Source organism: Talpa europaea (assembly GCF_964194135.1).
Source record: "Talpa europaea genome assembly, chromosome: 8".
In the NCBI taxonomy this organism is placed as follows: domain Eukaryota; kingdom Metazoa; phylum Chordata; class Mammalia; order Eulipotyphla; family Talpidae; genus Talpa; species Talpa europaea.
This window is the reverse complement of record NC_140075.1, coordinates 121,237,349-121,256,501: the sequence shown is the minus strand read 5'-3', so window position 1 is coordinate 121,256,501 and position 19,153 is coordinate 121,237,349.

Genomic DNA, 19,153 nt, shown 5'->3' with positions numbered 1-19,153 from the left:
TAAAATAATTTTTTTTAATTTTTAAATTTTTTTTGTTTATACAAGCACTGGGTACAGTCCTAAGTGTGGGAGGGTGAGAGAATTCACCAGAGCCAGAGCAGGGAACAGAACAGGCAGACTGACGAAACACTGCTGAAGGGAGCAGCGGGCGCAAGAGAGGTCTGCGTGCCATGTGGGACCCTCGCCGGCAGCCGGGGATCGAACTGGTGCTGCAGAAGCCGCAGGCAGCTTCACAGCCCAGCACTCAACCACTGCACCACCAGGGAGGCCCCCCAATTTTTTTTTTTTTAAAAAGAAGTCTGCTCCTGAGGCACAGGCCAGCCTATAGCCCTCCCTCGGTGATGTCGGATGGGAGCAGGCCTGTGCTGGCCTCTGCGAGGTGGGAGGGGAATGTCTCACAGCTGGGCCCCAGCCCCAGGACCCGTGGTGCACCCAGCCAGTGCTGTCAATGGGACACGCCATGGCAGAGGAGCCTCCATGACACCCAACAGTTTTCAGGCTCACCCCAAAAGGCCAGCGCCCTTTAAGAGCATATGACTTGGGGCCTCCCTGGTGGTGCAAGGGGTTAAGATGCAACCTATGAAGCTGTTGACAGCCACTGCAGCATGAGGTCGATCCCCGGCCAGGGAGCAACCCACGGCAACAGAGCCTGTCCCCGTCCTTGGTGGCTCGAGGCCTCTGCAAAGGCCTGTTCTCGGCAATTAGATAAGAAAAAGAAATAAAGGGCTTTCAGACTGAACAGGGCACAGTAAAACTTTCTGTTTTCGGACATAATCTCATTAACAGAACATACTATGGAGATGATTAAAAACTAGGTGAATAAACCTTGGCAAAGTTGCAGAATACAAGATCAACAGATGAAAGTTAGTTGTGTTTCTGTCTACTAGCAATGAACAATACAAATTGAAATTAAGAAAATCCATTTATACGATCATCAAGAACGAAACACCCAGGGATAAATGTAACCAGAAGCAAAGATGCATACACTGAAAGTTGGAAGACATGAAAGTTCTAGACAGAGGGAAGAGCCCCGTGCTTGGGGTCAGAAGACTGCAGCGATGAGACGCAGCAGCACGCACACGGAGCGACACATTTGCCCCAGCTACTATCAAAAGCTCAACTGTCTCCAGAACAGATGCACAATCTGGAAATAGAATAAAGTTGGAAGATTCATCCTCCCTTGTTCAAAATGGCACTGGACACACGTCCAGCAAGAACCCTCAGCGGGCACCGGGCCCTCAGTGGGGGAGCAGCGGGACGCACTCAGCCCCAGGGCCCCAGAGGCGCCACTCTTCTCATGCGGCTCTCCTGGCTGGGCAGGAGGCTGCCACCGCAGCTGCTTATCTCGCCCCACCCTGCCAGGCCAGCGGCTCGGCCGAGCACCGCCTACACCAGCGTTTAGCCAAGACATCCCTGGCTGGCATCTGCTTTGTGCTGCAAAAAAAGTGCACGAGGTGGGATCTGACATACACTAAGACTATGTGCAAAATGTGTGCAATGTGCAAACACAAGAAAACACCGACGGCAGGTGCCAGACAGCTCCCTGTGTGTGCCTTCCTCCGCCACCCTCTGCCTTTCTCCAAATGAAAGGCAGCCACTATTTTATATTCATGATTTATAAACTGTAATTTCTAATTCTCTTGCTATCACATCTTTTCCTTAATTTTTTTTTAGGGCCACCCCGGTGGCACAGCGGTTGAGCGCTGGGTTGTGAAGCTGCCTGCAGCCTCTGAAGCGCCAGTTCAATCCCCGGCTGCCAGCAAGGGTCCCACATGGCGTGCAGACCTCTCCCGCCACCCACTGCTCCCCTGAGCAGTGTACTTTGGTTCTTCTGCCTGTTCTGCTCGCCGCTCTGGCTCTGGGGAGCAGCAGGCGAGGCAGGAGAGGTCTGTCGCGCCATGTGGGACCCTAACCTGTGGCCAGGGATTGAACCAGTGCTGCAGAGGCTGCAGACAGTTTTGCAGCCCCGCTGTGCCACCAGGGGAGGCCCTTTTTCTTAATATTTTAACAAAATCTTGCCAATTTTTGAACTTCATAAAAAATGCTCATACCATAGAATAGCCCTTTGAGTACATTCCTATGTGTTTGTTGTGTTTAGTAGATACACTGCATCCATTTTCACTGCTATATAATAGTCCAGTGTACTTACCCGTGTTCTTATTGCAGGTTCCAGTTTTTGCCACTGCAAGCATTCTGGCGAGTCTTCTCTGGGGCACTAGTGTCAGTTTCCCTAGGCATCTGCTCTACACCAGGAGGTCAGTGTTTAGCCAATCACAGGCTATGGTAAAAATCTGGCCAATACCTTTTTTTTGTTAGGCCCTGGAGAGAAGAATGCTTTTTGGTCTTTCAAAGGGCTGAAAACACACTCAACTATGTGCCAAGGCCACAAAGCCAAAACACTCACTGTTTTGCCCTTTACAGAAAGCATCTGTCCAGTGCTGGCCTGCCCTGAGCCCAGAGTGCACATGGCCGCCTTCTCTCCAGAGCAAGCAGCGCAAGCGTCATCTACACCCCTAGCAACGCCTGTGGCTGCCCTGGCCCCTCCGTGGCTCCCTAGCACTGCCCCCAGGGCTGGCTGGTGTGTCAGGGACCTCACACTGTCCCAGCCGCAGGGCCACGGGGGTGGCGGTCATTACTCAAGACCGTCACAGGCACGCATGCCCGGGATAACTGATCATAGGAACAACAGACCACCCTACAGCTGCAAGGACACGTTGGGATCAGATGCCCTGGGAGGGAAGGCGCGGGGGGCTCTGAGTGTGCCCTGGCCAGGGCCTGCGGCATTCACCCCCATCCCAGCCCCCACGGGCCCACGAGCAGACCTCTGTGCACCGTTCGCTGCCCACCAAGATGTGCAGGGGCCAGGGTGACCACCCGGCACAAAAACCAACTCCAAAGAGCAGCACCAGCAATAGCTGTGCTGCAGCAGCAACGCGGGGAGGGTGGATGTCCTTCTCGGTCTGCCACACGGTCACACTCAGAACAGCCAGGTTCTAACCAAATCCGCAGGCACGGAAAGGAAGCAGGGCTCTCACGGAGGAAGGCAGCGGGCAGACCCCGTGCGGGGCCCCCCAGACGCCGACTCCCTGGCCAGCCTGCACCTCAGCTGCCGGCATGCTCGCGAAGAAACACATGAAGAATCGTCCAACAAGCAAAAGAAACCATGAGAACATCATCTCAGCAAACCAAGAATATCAAGAAAGAGAAATGTTTTAGATGAACCAAGAAGAAACTCTGCAGCTGAACAGGAAATACCTGGGGCGGAGACCCCGCAAGGCCTGGCTGCAGGAGCGAGCAGGGGGAAGAAAGGATTCGTGAACCCACAGACACTCAACGCAGACGGAAGAAAAGTCAATTCCATCTGTCCAGTAGAAGCGATAAAAGGCAAAAGTAGTAAAGAAAGCGCAACTGCCAGGTGCAGCATGCAGCCCCCCACCTGGTGAAGACACCAACCTGCGCATTCAGGATACAAGGAGCCCCAGCAGCGTGAAGGTGAGGAGCCCAACGCTGATGCTGATGATAATGTGACTGTTGAAAGACAAAGAAAACAGCTTTGAAAGCAGCGAAAGAGAAGTGACTCTTCAGATGCCAGGGTGCCCTCAGCAGCTGACGTGCATCTGAGCCACAGAGCAATACAGCCGGTGGCGCGGGCCCAGGGCTGCCACGGGAGGGTCGCTGGCCAGGAGCGCACATCCAGCAGGGGTGAGAGGCGAGGAAACCACCGAGAGGCGGGAGGTAGGCACCAGCACGTCACGGGTGGGGTGGGCCCCGATGGCCGGGTGTTGCAGGTGGCTGCCGCGCCAGGCAGATGGCCCCCATTAGGGGGCTCCTCCGGCCAGCTAAGGGCCTGAGCAGAGGCGCAGGCTGACCCTGCCCCAAATGCGGAGGTGCCACCCCACCTGGGCACCCCCCACGGAGTTGTGTGCCTCTCCCTGTCGGGAGAATCAGAATGACACACTGAACCCACTGGGCTCCGAGGCTGTGCTGGGGCGAGGGGCTGGCTCTCCTGGCGCTTCCACTCGCCAAAGCCTTGGGTCTTGCCTGCCCCCAAAAGCGAGAGCTGACCTCGTGGTGGACATCTTCTCTGCACACACGCACCCCGAGGGGTGCAATTTCTCTGGAAAACACACTGCCTGAAGCAAAGTACAGAATCGGCGTGACCCCTATCAAAGTTCCAGCGGCGCATCTTTTACAAAAATGAAAATTCTAGTCCTCAATGGACCCAAGCAGACAAAACAATACCAACAAAGCTGGGAGACTCACACTTCTCAAACTTACTACTTCAAAACTTAATCTAAAGCTATCCTAGTCGAAGCAGGAACACCGCCTGCACAGACACGTGGGCCAAAGAGGCAGGACCCGCAGTGATGCGCACCCCAGCAACGGCCACGCGACTTTTGACAAGCATGCCAAGACCACCCAGCAGGAAAGAAACCACCTCTGAGAGGCGGCAGAGGGATGGGCTGGGGCCCCTCACTCCAGACACCAACAGGCTGAAACGCTGATGGGCCACTGAAACGAACGCGCTAAAACCACAAAACTCTTAGAAGAAAACAGGATTCATGCTTTAAACATCGAGTTCAACAAAGGATTCTTAGCTATGACTCCAAAAGCACAAGAGCCAAAAGAAATGACTTCACCAAATTTTAAAACTTTGTACATAAGAGGGTATTATCGAAAATACGAAAAGGCAACAAAAATGGGAGGAAATAGCTACAGATCACACATACCATCAAGGTCTGGTAGCCACAGAGTAGCTGAAGAACTGCGGAAACTCGACAACAACGAGAAACAAGACAATTAAAAATGGGCAAAGGATCTGAGTAAATACTCCCCCCAGGAAGATATAAATAGGGAGCGTCAACCAGCACATGAGCGGACGCTCACGCCGTTAGTCATAAGGGAAACACCAAAACCACAAAGAGCCGCTAACACCTCAAGGACGGCAGGAATCCAGGAAGATAACAGGCCAAACAGCCAGCGCTGGCGAGGGCGTGGAGAAGCCGCGCCTCACGTATTGCTGGTGGCAACACGGAACGTGCAGACGCTACAGAAACTGGCAACTGCTCAGAACATGAGGCGTGGAAGGACCACGGAGCCGGCAGTCCACCCCAGGCGCTCGCTCCGCGGGCTGCACACAGGCGTCCCGACAGGCAGCTCTTACACTCACAGCAGCTCTGCTGGCAGCGGGCGAGACGCGGCAGCAAGCAAAGCCCACGCGGCGGACGTCCACTGGTGACGACGCGTGGCCGAGCCACGCGCCGGCGGAGTCCGTGGCGGTAGAAAGTTAGGAAGGAAGGATGCACTGCCAGGCCCAGCACAGATGCCTGGAGGCGGCGGTAAGGGGAGGGTGCGAGGCAGGCGGCCGCCGGCGTGGCTCCTATTTACACCAAACGCGCAGGACGGGTGACGCCAGAGGCAGAGAGTGGGCCGCTGGCTGCAGGGACTGGGCGCGGGGATGAGAGCCCACTCTTCAGCTGGAATGGGCTTTCCCCACGGGCCAATGAAAATGCTTGGCGCCCCACAGGTTCCGGGTATAGCGCGCCACGAGTTGTGTGCCACAGAAGGGCCCTGGGTCACACCAGTGGTCCCCAAATTCCTGCCACCTGGTGAAGTCACGGCACAAACCCACTGCCAAGTGCATGACGGGCGGCGGCGAGGAGCCATGCCGGCCAGGCCTGCGCGGCAAAGTGGAGCGTGTCGTCTGGAGAGGGGCGGACACATGACGTGGCACAGCCACGCTCTCTCAGAACTCAGTGCCCAGTGGCGTGCTGACCTGTACTCAGTGCCGCCCGACTGTCTTTCCAAAGTGATTCACTTGACAACAATGTCACAGAGCTGCCCTCACATGCTGCTCCCAGCATGAGGAGGCTGCCAGCGTGGTGTGCCCAGGTGCAGTGAGGACCTGCACCAGCCCCTCGAGCTCTGCGGGCACGCGGAGTGGCAGGCATGGTGGGCGCGGCAGCAGTCAGACCCTGACGCTCCGCCCCCAGTGCACACGCACGCGCACCGCGAATGCGCACACCAGGCAGCACAAGCCCCACAGCGCAGCGGTGACACTCACAGCCGAAGGCGGAGTGCGGGCCCAGCCACACAGGAGGGTGGCTCAGCACAAGGGTGGAAGCAGGAGACACGCCATGCGTGGAGACGCGGTCCCGGGGACTGGCAACGGCCGGGAGCCAGAGCAGCGATGGCGGAACAGCCTGGAGGGTACGCGGGAAACCACTGAATGGTACACTTTAGATGGTGCGATTATACATTTTTTCTAAATAAAACAATTTTTTTTACTGAAAAATAAAGTCAGAAGGGGCTAGACACCCAACCTCTGTCTAGCGACCCTTCCTCCCCAGGCCACAGGACGGGGACAGCAGCTCATTTCAAACGGCTCAGCACACCTGAGCCCAACAGAACCTGGTTCTGACCACGTTCAGGACCATAGATGGGCACAGTACCGTGTAGTAACAGGAAAACTGAAAGGCAAGAGGCGTGAGGATACCAGAAGGCAAGGGAAAGCCAGGCTTGAGGAAACAACGTCCCAAATTGCATGCAGAGAAACGGACGCAGGGCAGCAAGGACACTGCCCAAATAGTTTACCAGCCCCCGTCTGAGTTCTTCATTCATGTGCAATTGCAAGACCATTCGGGCTCAGAGAACAACGATGGGATTTATTTAGCAAACCAGGGAAATATAAAGAGCTACTGAGGCCAAAATGGCCATGTCCTCACCCGAAACACTGTCCAGTGTTTATAAACCCTAAACACAAATGCTCCCAAAATGGCGTCTTCCCACCACTAAGGCCTGGAGCACACGGCAGCCAGACTACAGGCTGGGATCCAATTCACGAAGACAACAGAAGACACAACAGGAGATGCTCCCAGAGCTGCCGAGATGCCCCAGCACAGCACCAGACAAGCGACACTCAAAAGAGCAGCTGCAGCGGCTGAAGGACCCGACAAACGGCCACACTCACAGCTCGGTGAGGCCCGGCTCCGGGTCTCCGCCTTCCCTGCCAGGCTGTGACAGCAGCCAAACCGGGAACAATTTCAGTCGCTCGGCTACTTGCAAAGCCTCCAAACTTTTCTTCTCTGAGGTTGGCAGCTGGAGGCATCTCCACATCCTTCAGAAGCCGCAACAGCCTCTGGAAGGTCAGCACTGGGGGGGCCGGAATCGCTGACCCGGGAATTGCTGAATATCTGAAAACGCTGAATCCCAACACCAAATCCTGGCGCGCTTATCAGCCGCTCCATTCCAAAATGTGGTACTTTGCTTGCATTTTCCCTGGGGCTCTCTAACCTCACCAGCGCTCCCTCCAGGGGGCACCACCTATAACAGTCTTTGGTTTCAGCCCCCCCCACCCCCGCCCCCCCATGTTACAAAACAAGGAGAAAAGCCAGAGAACTGCAGCCCGGCCGGCCCCAGGGCCCCGCGGATGCCAGCTAGTGCCAGGCGGCTGCACAGCAGGTAGCAGCACAGGGACGCCAGTGCCACGCACTGGGGAAAAGGCTCCTTGGTTCTTACAGTTCCTGAAACATAAACAGGATGTTGGTTCTTTAGGATCTCTGCGGAGGGCCTTCCCGGCTGCGGCCCAACCTGGCAGCTCCGGCCACGCGGGACCCCCTCCCCCACGGCTCCGTGGAGACGCGGCAGTGGCAAAGCAAAGTTGCATATTTGGAACCTTCTCCAACAGAAGGCTGCGAAGACCCTTGCCTGGGTTTCTTGATTAACTATAAGGACCTTTGTTTCGCTTGCTGACATGGAGGTATAAAAACACTTCAAATCTATTTCAAGGGGCCTCCCTGGTGGCGCAAGGGGTTAAGCCCCGCACTATGAAGTAATCCGCAGCCTCTGCAGCATGGGTTTGATCCCCAGCAGGCCAAGGAACGACCCACATGGCGCGGCAGACCTCTCCTGTCACCCGCTGCCCCCCTCAGCAGTGTATTTCATCAGTCTGCCTGTTCTGTTCCCCACTCTGTCTCTGGTGCGTCCTCTCACCCCCCGCATCTCTGGCCTGCACCTCAGCTCTTGTATGCATAAATAAATAAATCTTAAAAAAAAATCTATTTGAGATGTGTAATAACTACAGATCAATGAAAGTGTGTATTTATGACAACTATAATTTTCGAAACATTGTTTTTGGTTTTTTGCACAAGGAGCCAGCGCGGCTCCTTGCTGTGAGGCAGGTCTTCGATGACACATTCGAGCGAGGCCACTCAGGCCGATGTAACGAGGCTCTGTCCTTGGTGGCGGTGCTGGTGGCACACAGTGAGGCCGGGTTTCCAGGCCAGGCCCTGCTGGCCTGAGCAGACGTGGCAAGAGCGAGAGCCCAGGCCGAGGCTTCGGGACTGCTGCTGGCCTGTCTTGCCTTCTCGGATGCAAAAGGATAATTACTGTGCGGATGAGAAATTACAGGAACTCAGTCAAAAGCATCAAAGAGGCGGTGACATCGTGGGGTGACGTCTGATGGACTGACATGGGCAAGCGGCTGGGGTGCCCACACCTGGGCCTAGGCGCGCAGCACCTGGCGAGTCTGGGCTGGGACCTGCATCACTGCCAGGTCTCCCCTCCCTGTCCTCCTGGAGCTTCACCCTCCCCCAAAAGCAAGGTCCTGCAGGGCCATGAGGAGATTCACACTAAGTGCAAGGACCTGGCAGGGCTGGGGGGCATGAGCCGCGACCCAAGCGGGGGTCCTGGCCCGAGCGCTGGGGCTCCGGGTCCAGGCGCCTCCATTCCCTTAGAGCAGCGTGCTTAGTCTCTGACCACGTGTGTTACCGATTACTGTACTTTTGGTCTTAAATTTATTTTGGGGCTGTATTTTTACTCACATGAAAAAAATCTAATCGCTTCGGAGAACAGTGGGGTAGGACTAGTCCCCAGTCAGCTGCCCGGGAAGCCCCGCGTGGGCGAAGGGGCCGCCTGTGCCAAGGGACTCCGGCCTCTCCTCTGGGCAATGAGGCCCTGTGATTTGTTTTACGTTCCGTACTTTCTGCGGACGTAAGGGGAGCTACATTTTAGCTGGAGATTAGAAACTGGAAACGAACATGCATCTGCTGACAAAAGGCAGTTCCAAGAACTGGAAAGCCCGGGGAAAACCAGAAAAGGGAAGATCAGACAAACAAAGGCAGCCCTTGCCAGCCCTGTGCAATGCGGCGGGCGCAGGCCAGGCGCAGCCTCTGTCCAGCGGGAAAGTGAAAGTAAGCCAGGTGAAGCGGGCACAGGGAGGCGGGAGAAGCAGACAGCGAGCCTCGCGGGACCAGCTCTCGCCACCCGCATCCTTGCGGACATCCACCTGCCAAACTCCATGCCACGGGCCGCCCGTGCTCACCAAGAGGGCCTGTGGTCACACACTGGCAGAGACAGACGGGAGACTGGCCGCCATCCCATGGGAAAAGCCCTGCTTCCAGAGGGGCAGCCTGACCGTGCAGGGGCGCAGCTGGACAAGAACACGACTAGCCAGAGCTGAAACTGGTCTGACCCCCTTCAGGGAAACAACACTATCTGAGGCCCAGCACCGTCACCATCCCTTGGTGCATATGATTTAGAGTTTTTAAAAAGCATTCATCCAGCCCCCGCTACGTGCAAAGACACCGAGCCTCCGGCTGGCCCGGAGCCAGAGTCCTGCCATCTGGACAGGAAGGAGGGAGAAAACCCAGGGCTCAGCCCGCAGAACGAGCGAGCAACGGGAGGGGCCACTCTCCAGGACGTGGAGCTGCCTGGGCCCAAAGGGGCAGCAGGGTGGCCCGCACTGAGGCCTGCTTCCTGGAGCGTCGCCTTTGCCTGGACAGAGGGGTGTGCAGCAGTAAGTGTGGCCATTTCAAGGAGTGGATTACAATACTTAAGTCCACTTTGAATAAAGCATGGGAGTGAAAAACACTGGCTCTATCTCCGTGCAGCTGCCGCTGCTGCCCAGCTCCCATCGCCACCCGGGGCGTTAAGACAGGGCTGTTCAGGTGATGACCTGGACCCTCTCTTCTCCTGCCACACCTGTGCTGGGTCACCATGCCTCCCCAGGACTCACCTGCGAGATGGAAACAAACACACCCCGGCTCAGACACCACACACTGGACTCTTGGACGCCTGCCCGCTCTGCCACACTGCACTGGGACCTCGTGTTCAGCACCGCTGAGAAGGGGTCTGTCACCTCCAGGGCATCCCTTCTTACCCCTAAAACAACTTGCTCCCACCTCAGAGAGTGACTCCCCACCCAGCCAGCTGCCCGAGGCAGAACTGTCCTCACCTCCCTGAGCATGCAGTCCAATCATCAGCCGAGACCGGCTGATTCTGTTGCCTCAAATCTAAATCCCCATCACCCCACCCCGCTGGGGACAGGGTGCGCCTTCTGGCGCTAGCGAGAGGCTCTCGTCAGGTTCCAGCTAAGTGAGCCCCTCTCACGCTTCGCAATTCAAGTCTCATCTCACATATAGGGGATCTGGGCTCGCCAGGTCCCACACCACTAAGAAATTTGCAAATGGACAAAGTGTAAAATTAATGATCTTTATATGCAAACACATACTGATTCATCAACGTATTTTTAAAAAGTTTTTATTGACAGTATTGCCAGCGCAGCGGATTACTGCACAGTGCGGGAAAGAGTGGGGATGCTCCCCCAGCTTATGACAAGAGCTCCATGACGTGCTGTCCACTCCAGGATGGACAAAAGGCTGTGCCATATGCGATCATTCTCTAAGAAAGAGGGCCGAGAGCATGCGTGGGTGTGCGCTCGTGCACGCGCACACACGCGCACACACACATACACACACGACAGAAAAGTAAACCAAAACAGAAAGACGGGTTATTTATGGAAGAAGGAAGAAAAACAGTGGAAAGCTCAGAAATGGAAGCTAGGCTTTTGAGAATATTTACTTATTGAGAAAGCATGTTTTGACCTGCAATCACAGATGTTTTATAACCTTAAAACACAAAACGTAAAAGGAAGGTATTCCTTAAAATGGAAATGAAAATGAAATCAATCTAACTGTCCAGTGAGTTGCGGGCTGTGGTGGCAAATGAGGCACAGGGCCGGGCAGGGGGTGCCGGGAGGCAGGCAGCAACAGACCCTTTGCCCCGCGCTCTCCGCGCTCCCCCGGCTTCTTCTCCGGTCTCCCTTGCATTTGCTCTCTGGCCTGGCGTCCACACCTGCAGGTGCGCGAGCCCGTGCCCTCCGGCTTCCCGGCCGGTGTCCACAGTCGTGGGTGCGCGAGCCCCGTGCTCACGCCCTGCGCGCTTTCCCCAGCGATGTGCTGTCACGTGCGGGCCGCGAGACCAGGAAGTGAGGCCGCGGGGCCAGCGGCGGGAGGCAGGGAAGAGCCTGAGCAACTCCATTTTCCCTCAAGGCACACTGACGAACTGGCGCAGGGACTTGAAACTTAATTATGTGGCAGGAAATCACTAGGCTATGCTCCAAGGACAGACAGAACTGCAGAAACTCTTAGCTGCTTTCAGTAACCACATCGCTGGCGCTGCTCTAAAACCCACATACTTCACAGGTTAAAACACGGAGGTGATGATGCTGAGACTATTAGCAACCAAGATATTCCACTTGAGAGAAAAGACCTATCAATCTTGAAACCAGAGACCCCCCCCCCACCGACCCACCCTGTCGCCAGCACTTGGCCCCAGAAGCTGCTTGGGGACAGCGCAGGCGGCAGCAGGGGGTGAGCCTCTCCCCACCCGCCACCAGGGGCTCAGGAGGCAGGCAGGGGCCCCAGCAGCGATGGCTGACGGCAGTGGTTCCCCTTTCGCACCCGGGGCTGGCAGAGAGAAGTGGGGCCCCGCAGGCCAGCTCAGCACAAGGCTCCTCCAGTTGCAGGCCTTGGAGAGGCTGTGGAGGTGCCTGAGCATGGAGGGGCCATCAGGTGCGCGTGGTGAGTGCTTGGGAGCTCATGGCCCAGACACGCGAGGGCCCTGAAAAGGGGTACAGCAGGCCCGAGCCAGCCTGGGGCTCTGACCTGGCCCCAGAGGAGAGACGCTCAGACCCTGCTCCTGCCCTCCCAGGAACAAAGCAGCAGCAGCAGCCACGGCCGACCTGGCAAAGACTCTGAAGAGCTTCTCCGAGGCCAAGGCTGCACCTTTGCCAGCCTGTCCTGCCTCCGCCTGAGAGGGGCAGCGGGCCTCGGGCCTGGCGTCTCAGCCAATGGCTGGTGGTGAGGGCCAACCTCTCACAGAGCTGTGTGCCGCCCAGCACTGCTGACGGGTGACCAGCGCTCTATGTCCGGGTCACCTATGGGGGCTATCCTCGTCCGGCACCGCCTCCCCTCTGCTACCTGTTGCCGTCTGGCCCAGTGTCCACTGTCCGTCCCGGCCCTCAGACTGTGGCTGGGGCTGCTGCAGGGAGTGTCGCCCCTCCCCCCTCCTCAATGCGAGCACCTCCAGCTGCTGTGAGTTGGGTCCCGGCCGCCACTCCAGGCCCTCGTAGGCAGGATGGCGCCATTTTGGCCTTTTGTTAAAGCCTCATGGAAGCTTTGGACACTCTCTGGGGTGAGGTGGCCAGTGGTCTGGAGGACTCCTGGTTTCCCCTGTTTGTTAAATAAACCCCACCGCTGTTGTTCCCTGGTCTTGCAATTGTGCACGTGACCAGCCCTCCACCGGGCACTGCCCTTCTGACTTGCGACATTCCCTACGATACTCTCAACGTGAAATCAAAGAGGTAAAAACCATACACTCCTACATTAGAAATACAAACAGTGGGCCTCCCCTGGTGGCACAGGGGGTTGAGCGCCGCACTGTGAAGCTGTCCGCAGTCTCTGCAGAGCGGGTTTGATCCTGGCCGGCCAGCCGGCCGGCCGGCAAGAATCCTACATGGCATGGCAGACCTCTCCCGTCCTGCCTGCTGCTCCCCTCAGCAGTGTGTTTCGTCAGTTTGTCTGTTCTGCTCCCCGCTCTGTTTCTGGTGAATCCTCTCACCCTCCCGCACATCTGGCCTGTACCCTGGTTCTTGTATAAATGAATAAATAAATCTTTTTAAAAAAGAAAATACAAACAGTATGCGTTCATGATGCACGTTTACCTAAGAAGTCTATCTCCTCGCTGTCCACCATAAAAGGACTGGACACACCATCAGCTTGGGCAGTGAGCAGCCCCGACACCCGGACACCACTTCTACCGAGGGAACGGAGCTGCTCAGAGAACGGAAATCCCATGGCCGGGAGCAGGGACAGGACAAAATCAGCCGGAGCTGCCATACCACCCACATAGCAAGGACAGGAAGACAAAGCCCACACCAAAGGCTGGCGTCAGCCCCAAGAGGGACCTGGCGGAGAATGACGGCGACACGGCTAACATGCATGTCTAGATTCGCGTGCTTGTAACGGGACAGCGCAGCCACGGGCACCGGTGGAGAAGCTCTGGGGCCGCCTCGTCTTCTGAGGCTGATGAACCAACATCTCGCGGCATCTCCTACCCCAGCTGCCCCCGGCAGTGAGCAAGGGCAAGTTCTGGAGGCGGCCGGCTCACAAGGCAGAACACGCGCTGCAGCCGCTGGACCCTGAGTGCAGGCCCTGACCCCCGGGCCCAGCCTCCAGACCCACCTGCCACTTCACAGCCAGACAGGCAGGGGGACGCGTCTGGTGGGACCCCCCTCACAGTGAGACCGGAAAAGCCTCTGACTACAGGACAGTCAGCTTGGATTTTCCAGTGAGGAAAAAGGGGCTGTGAGGAGTGATGGTGAAGAAAGGAGAGCTAAGGGACAAGCAGCTGATGGCAACTGTCTGGTGTCGCTCCCAGAAACTAAAAAACACTGTTGAGGGAAACTGAGCAGCACCGTGCTTATAAACAAAATCTTATACATGAATTTCTCCAAGTGAGCTATGTATTAAATCTCACTTTGAACGCCCACATTTCAACCGCACTTTTACATTCATTTTTACGTTCTAACTTGTTACAGAGATCTAACATACTGAGTATAAAACGCACCCAGTCACAAGTGAGAGCTTAAAATAGAGGGTATTTCGTTTCCTTTCACACTCCCGGAGAAAGATGGCCAAGGAGCAAAGGCCATGGCAGGCGGTGAGGTGGCCCCGCCACACCCCGCGCAGGGGCGCCCTCCTTGGCGGGGGCCAGGAGGCCAAGACTCCTGTGCCAGCAGCTGTGTCTATTATTCTTAAAGTTTAATGCTGGCTCTCCAAAATGAAAAGTAAAAATGAGACCAGAATACAGAGGCCTGCCTGGAGGCGAGACTCAAATCCACCTACTGGAGAATGAATCTGCTACACAAAAATGAGTAAATTCAGGAGGTTTTCGAACTTTATTTTTATGCAAAGCGAACAGCAAAAGCCTGGTGAAAGCAACCTGTGGGAACTGACCTCCTCGGGGGACGTACCTGTGTGTCCTAAGCTGCCAGAAGACACAGCGATGCCAGGGGGGGCTCCAACAGGGAGAGCGGGGATGGGTCAGCCCCACCCCAGGGTGCAGAGGGCCCTCACCTAGAACGCAAGAACAGCACGTGGTCAGTTCCCTCCTGGGAGACTTTAAAAGCTTTCAAAAAACCAGTATCACAAACGGAAATGTGTATGAAATGCTCACACAAGAAGTTTAAGTAAGACACCTAAGCCTCTAGGCAAGCGCGGGCTTTGGATTTCCTACATTTTTTGAGCTGGACACAAATTACAGTCTGGGCATTTTCTGATCATCTTCGAATCACTTTTATTAGAAGTGCCACAGTCTCAGCAAAGCAGCGGACAGGTACGTACAGGCTGACAAGGCCAAGCAATGAGGACCAGGGATCCCCAAGGCCCTGGTGGCCCCTTTGGTGTCCCAAATCCTCTCTTCCTCCTCCAAGTGATCGTCACCCTAGCTCTTTAAATTTTTATTTAGGGCTTCCCTGGTGGCACAAGGGGTTAAGACACAACCTATGAAGCTATCCACAGCCACTGCAGCAAGAGTTCAATGCCCGGCCAGGCAGCAACCCACATGGCGCAGGCAGACCTCTCCTGTCTCCCCGCTGCTCCCCCTCGGCAGTGAATTTCAGTCGATCTGTGTGTTCTGCTCCCCACTCTGTCTCTGGTGAATCCTCTCATCCCCCGCACCTCTGGCCTGTACCCCAGCTCTTGTATGCATAAATAAATATATCTTAAAAAAAAAGATTTTCCATTTCTTACTTTTAGTAAGTTATATTTTTCAAGAAATTTGTCTGTATCATCTGTATTTTCAAATTTACTGACATTATGCAATTTCTAATAACATTTTATATTTTTAGAGTCTATTGAATCCATAGTGGTGCCCTGCCCTGCCCTGCCCTGGATTGTGCCTCCTTTTCCCCCTTCTGAGTCTCACCAAAAGTTTGTCAATTTTACTATATTTGAAGAACCAGTTTTTGGATTGGTTGATTTTTCCCAATAAATTTTCCACTTGATTAATTATGTTCACTCCCCCCGCTTAAGCTTTTTTTTTCTGTTATTCCTTTAATTTTTAATTAGAATAATGCTTAGTCTATTGATTTTCAGTCTTTCTACCTTTTTAAGGCTATAAATCTTTCTCTAGGTACAGCTTTGGCTGTATTGTACATATTTTGATATATAGTATTACCAGCTAAAAATCTTTTCTTGCTTCCTTTTTCAACTTTCAGGGATTTTTTTAAATTAATTTATTTGTTTATTTATACAAGCACTGGGTACAGTCAGAAGCGTGGGAGGGTGAGAGAATTCACCAGAGCCAGAGCGGGGAGCAGAACAGGCAGACCGACAAAGCACACTGCTGAGGGGAGCAGCGGGTGAGGCAGGAGAGGTCTGCGAACCATGTGGGACCCTCACCAGTGGCCGGAGATCGAACTGGCGCTGCAGAGGCTGCGGGCAGCTTCACAGCCCAGCGCTCAACCGCTGCGCCACCAGGGAGGCCCAACTTTCAGGGATTTTTATAATTATCTTTTTATCACTGAGATATAGCTTAATCTGACTGAGGTCTAAGATTATGATCTCTATTATACAATACTTTGAAAGGTATTGAGACTTGCCCTAGGCACAGCACTGGTCATATATGCCCCATATGTGTGCCTAGAAATAAAGTTTTTGGATGGAATATAGATTTTTTTAGTCTACTTATTCTATCAATTTACTCAGACCTATGTTGAAATCTCCACTGCAATTATGTATTTGTCTATTTTTCTTTGTACTTATTGACATAAGTATATTCTTGTATATTCTTAAGTCACATTATTAGATTTAGAATCATTTTGATTTCCTGTTGGATTGATCCTTTTATCATCATATACTATGGCAGGACTACATGCTAACCAAAATCATTTCTTTGGCCTCCTGAGCACACAGCTACGTTGTATTTTCCAGCCTCCCTGCAGTTAAGCTTGGTTATAAGACCTGGGCTGGCCCCATGGAATATAACCTGCCTTCCCTCTCCCCCAAATACAGAGGGTGCTGCAGTGTCCCCAGTCCCAGGAAGTGGCAGAGTCACAAGAAAGAAGCAACACCAATCCCTAAGTGATCATGTGGGAAGCAATCTGAGGACAAGAGCTTTGTGTGAGCAGCAAACCAACCTTTTATGGCAGGCTACTCAATGTCTTATTACAGGGCAAACTTTTGTCATATGAATGCAGTATTATTATCCATATGAAATGGCTTTCATATCAAGTACTGCTTTTTGCCTTAAAGTGTATTTTATCAGACACCTTACAATCTTTTTTTAAATGATTTATTTTATTTATTTATGCATACAAGAACTGAGGTATAGGCCAGAAGTGTGGAGGGGTAAGAGGATTCACTAAAGACAGAGTAGGGAGCAGAACAGGCCGATCCACTGAAATCCACTGCTGAGGGGAGCAGCGGGGAGACAGGAGAGGTCTGCTGTGCCCTGTGGGTGCAGCTCCCTGGCCGGGGATCAAACTCAAGCTACAGTGGCTGGCAATAGCTTGATAGCGCTGAGACTTTAACCCCTGTCAACCAGGGAGGCCCTGATACCTTACAATCTTGCTTTTGGTTAGTATCTGCATAGTTTATTTTTTCAGCATTTTATTTTCAACACTTCTTAATCCTTATGTTTTAAATGAAACTCTTAAACAGGATATTTGATCTTTACTTTTTTTTTTTTTTTTTTGGTGGGACCCTCGCCGGCGGCCGGGGAACGAACCGGCGCTGCAGAGGCTGCAGGCAGCCTCGCAGCCCAGCGCTCAACCGCTGCACCACCAGGGGAGGCCCTACTTTTTTTTTTTTTTTTTAAGATTTATTTATTTATTTATACAAGCACTGGGTACAGCCAGAAGCGCGGGAGGGTGAGAGAATTCACCAGAGCCAGAGCGGGGAGCAGAGCAGGCAGAAGGACCGAAGGACACTGCTGAGGGGAGCAGCGGGCGGCAGGAGAGGTCTGCGCGCCATGTGGGACCCTCCTCCGGCGGCCGGGGAACAGCCGGGGATCGAACAAGCGCCGCAGAGGCCGCGGGCGGCTTCGCAACCCAGCGCTCAACCGCTGCGCCACCGGGGAGGCCCTACACATTACTTCTTTGAATAATTACTTTAGAAAATAAAATATGCAGGTTCTTACCAAAATCCAATGTTAGTATCTTTTCTCTTCTCTTGAACAGCATCCATCCCATTTACCTATTTCCAAGTTAAATCCTCCTGTCGTGGATATACATGGTCATTACTGCTTTAAAACAAGAACCATTCTTTTTTTTTTCTTGTTTTTGAGGCACAGAATTATTCTTCCTTGTAGTCTCCTGAAGCTATCACGCCAGTCTTCCTGCTTTCGCTGCGGTGTTGAGAAGCCAAATGACCTGTCTCTTTGCAGGTGATATTTTTCCAATGACTTTAAGGTTTTCTCTTCTCACCGGTGTCCTGCCACTTCACCATCCCCTGGGTGTGGAGTTTTATTATCCTGTGAGTCATTTATTGAACATCTGAATCTGTGGTTTGGCACCTTTCATAGTTTCTGGAAAATCTTCGGTCATTATCTTTTCAAATATTGCGTCTGCATCCCCACCTTTCCCTCTTCACCTCAGAGCCCAGCCCCGTGGTGGCGGCCTCACTGCCCACCCACCCCCTCGCCCCCCCTTCCCTCTGCATTTCCTGGATTCCCAGCTCTGCTTCATCCTCATCTTTCTTTCTGCCCTATTGCTAGGGCGGCCTATAGTGAGTTTCCAGTGTCACGGGATCTTTCATTCCCCAGATACCTGGTCACCATGCCGTGTCCTCGTTAGATGTCCTGCGTGTGTCCTACTTGCCAAATTTATGGAGGTGTTTGGAGTGTATGTCAAATATTGCCTGGTAGTTTTCCTTTATGGTAGCTTTGGTTCTGATTTCAGGCTTTTGCAGGTGTCACAGAAATGTTCCTCTTCCACATTCTGAAAGTTTCTGTGAGGTGGGCATTCCATCTTCCCTAAGTACCGGACACAATTTACCAGTGAAGCCATTAGGGCCTGGAGTTTCTTTGAGGTCAGGATTGTAACTACACATTCAACTTGTTAATAGAAAGCCACCTAAGTGACTTATTACTTCTTGAGTGAGCTCTGGAATGCATGTCTTTCAAAATATTAGTTCATCTGTCATATTCATTGGCATAGTCATTCATGATACTCCCTATTATCCTTCAATGTCTGTGGGGTCTGCAGTGAAATTCTCTTCACATCCCTGGTGCCGGCAATTCATGTTTCTTTTTTCCCCCAGGGATAAGATTTTTCTGGATACATCTTCAATTTACCGGTTTACCTTCACACATTTAACACTCCAAACATAGTGACACCATCTTCACTTCTCCTCGTCCAGCCTTAGTATGTTGTCATTTACCCGCCTCTGTTCTCAATCCCACAACACGCTGTTGGTTCTTCTTTAATCAGTCAATTTTAAAAAGAAAAAAAGGGAGAATATTTATCCCTCTACTGACCATTTCAGGTTCTCTTCGTTCCTGGCAGCTCGCCCCATCTACAGTCTCGTGGTGCGACTCTGCAGGCGATGAGCTCAGCTCTTCTTGGTGTAGAAACGTGCACTCATGTTCACTTCTGAAAGGCTTTTACTGGGCACAGTGCTCTCCTGGCCAGGCCTGCATTTTGCCACTGAAGTGTGTCACCCGGGGTCTCCTGACCCCAGCGCCTCTGGCGGGAGCCTGCTGCGTCTTTGCTCCTCTGTGATGTGTCCTGTCGTCTCGCTGCTATTAGTGCACTTTTCAGCGCCTGGATGGCGCAGTACCTTGGTACGGTTTATTTACTCTTTGGGGGTTT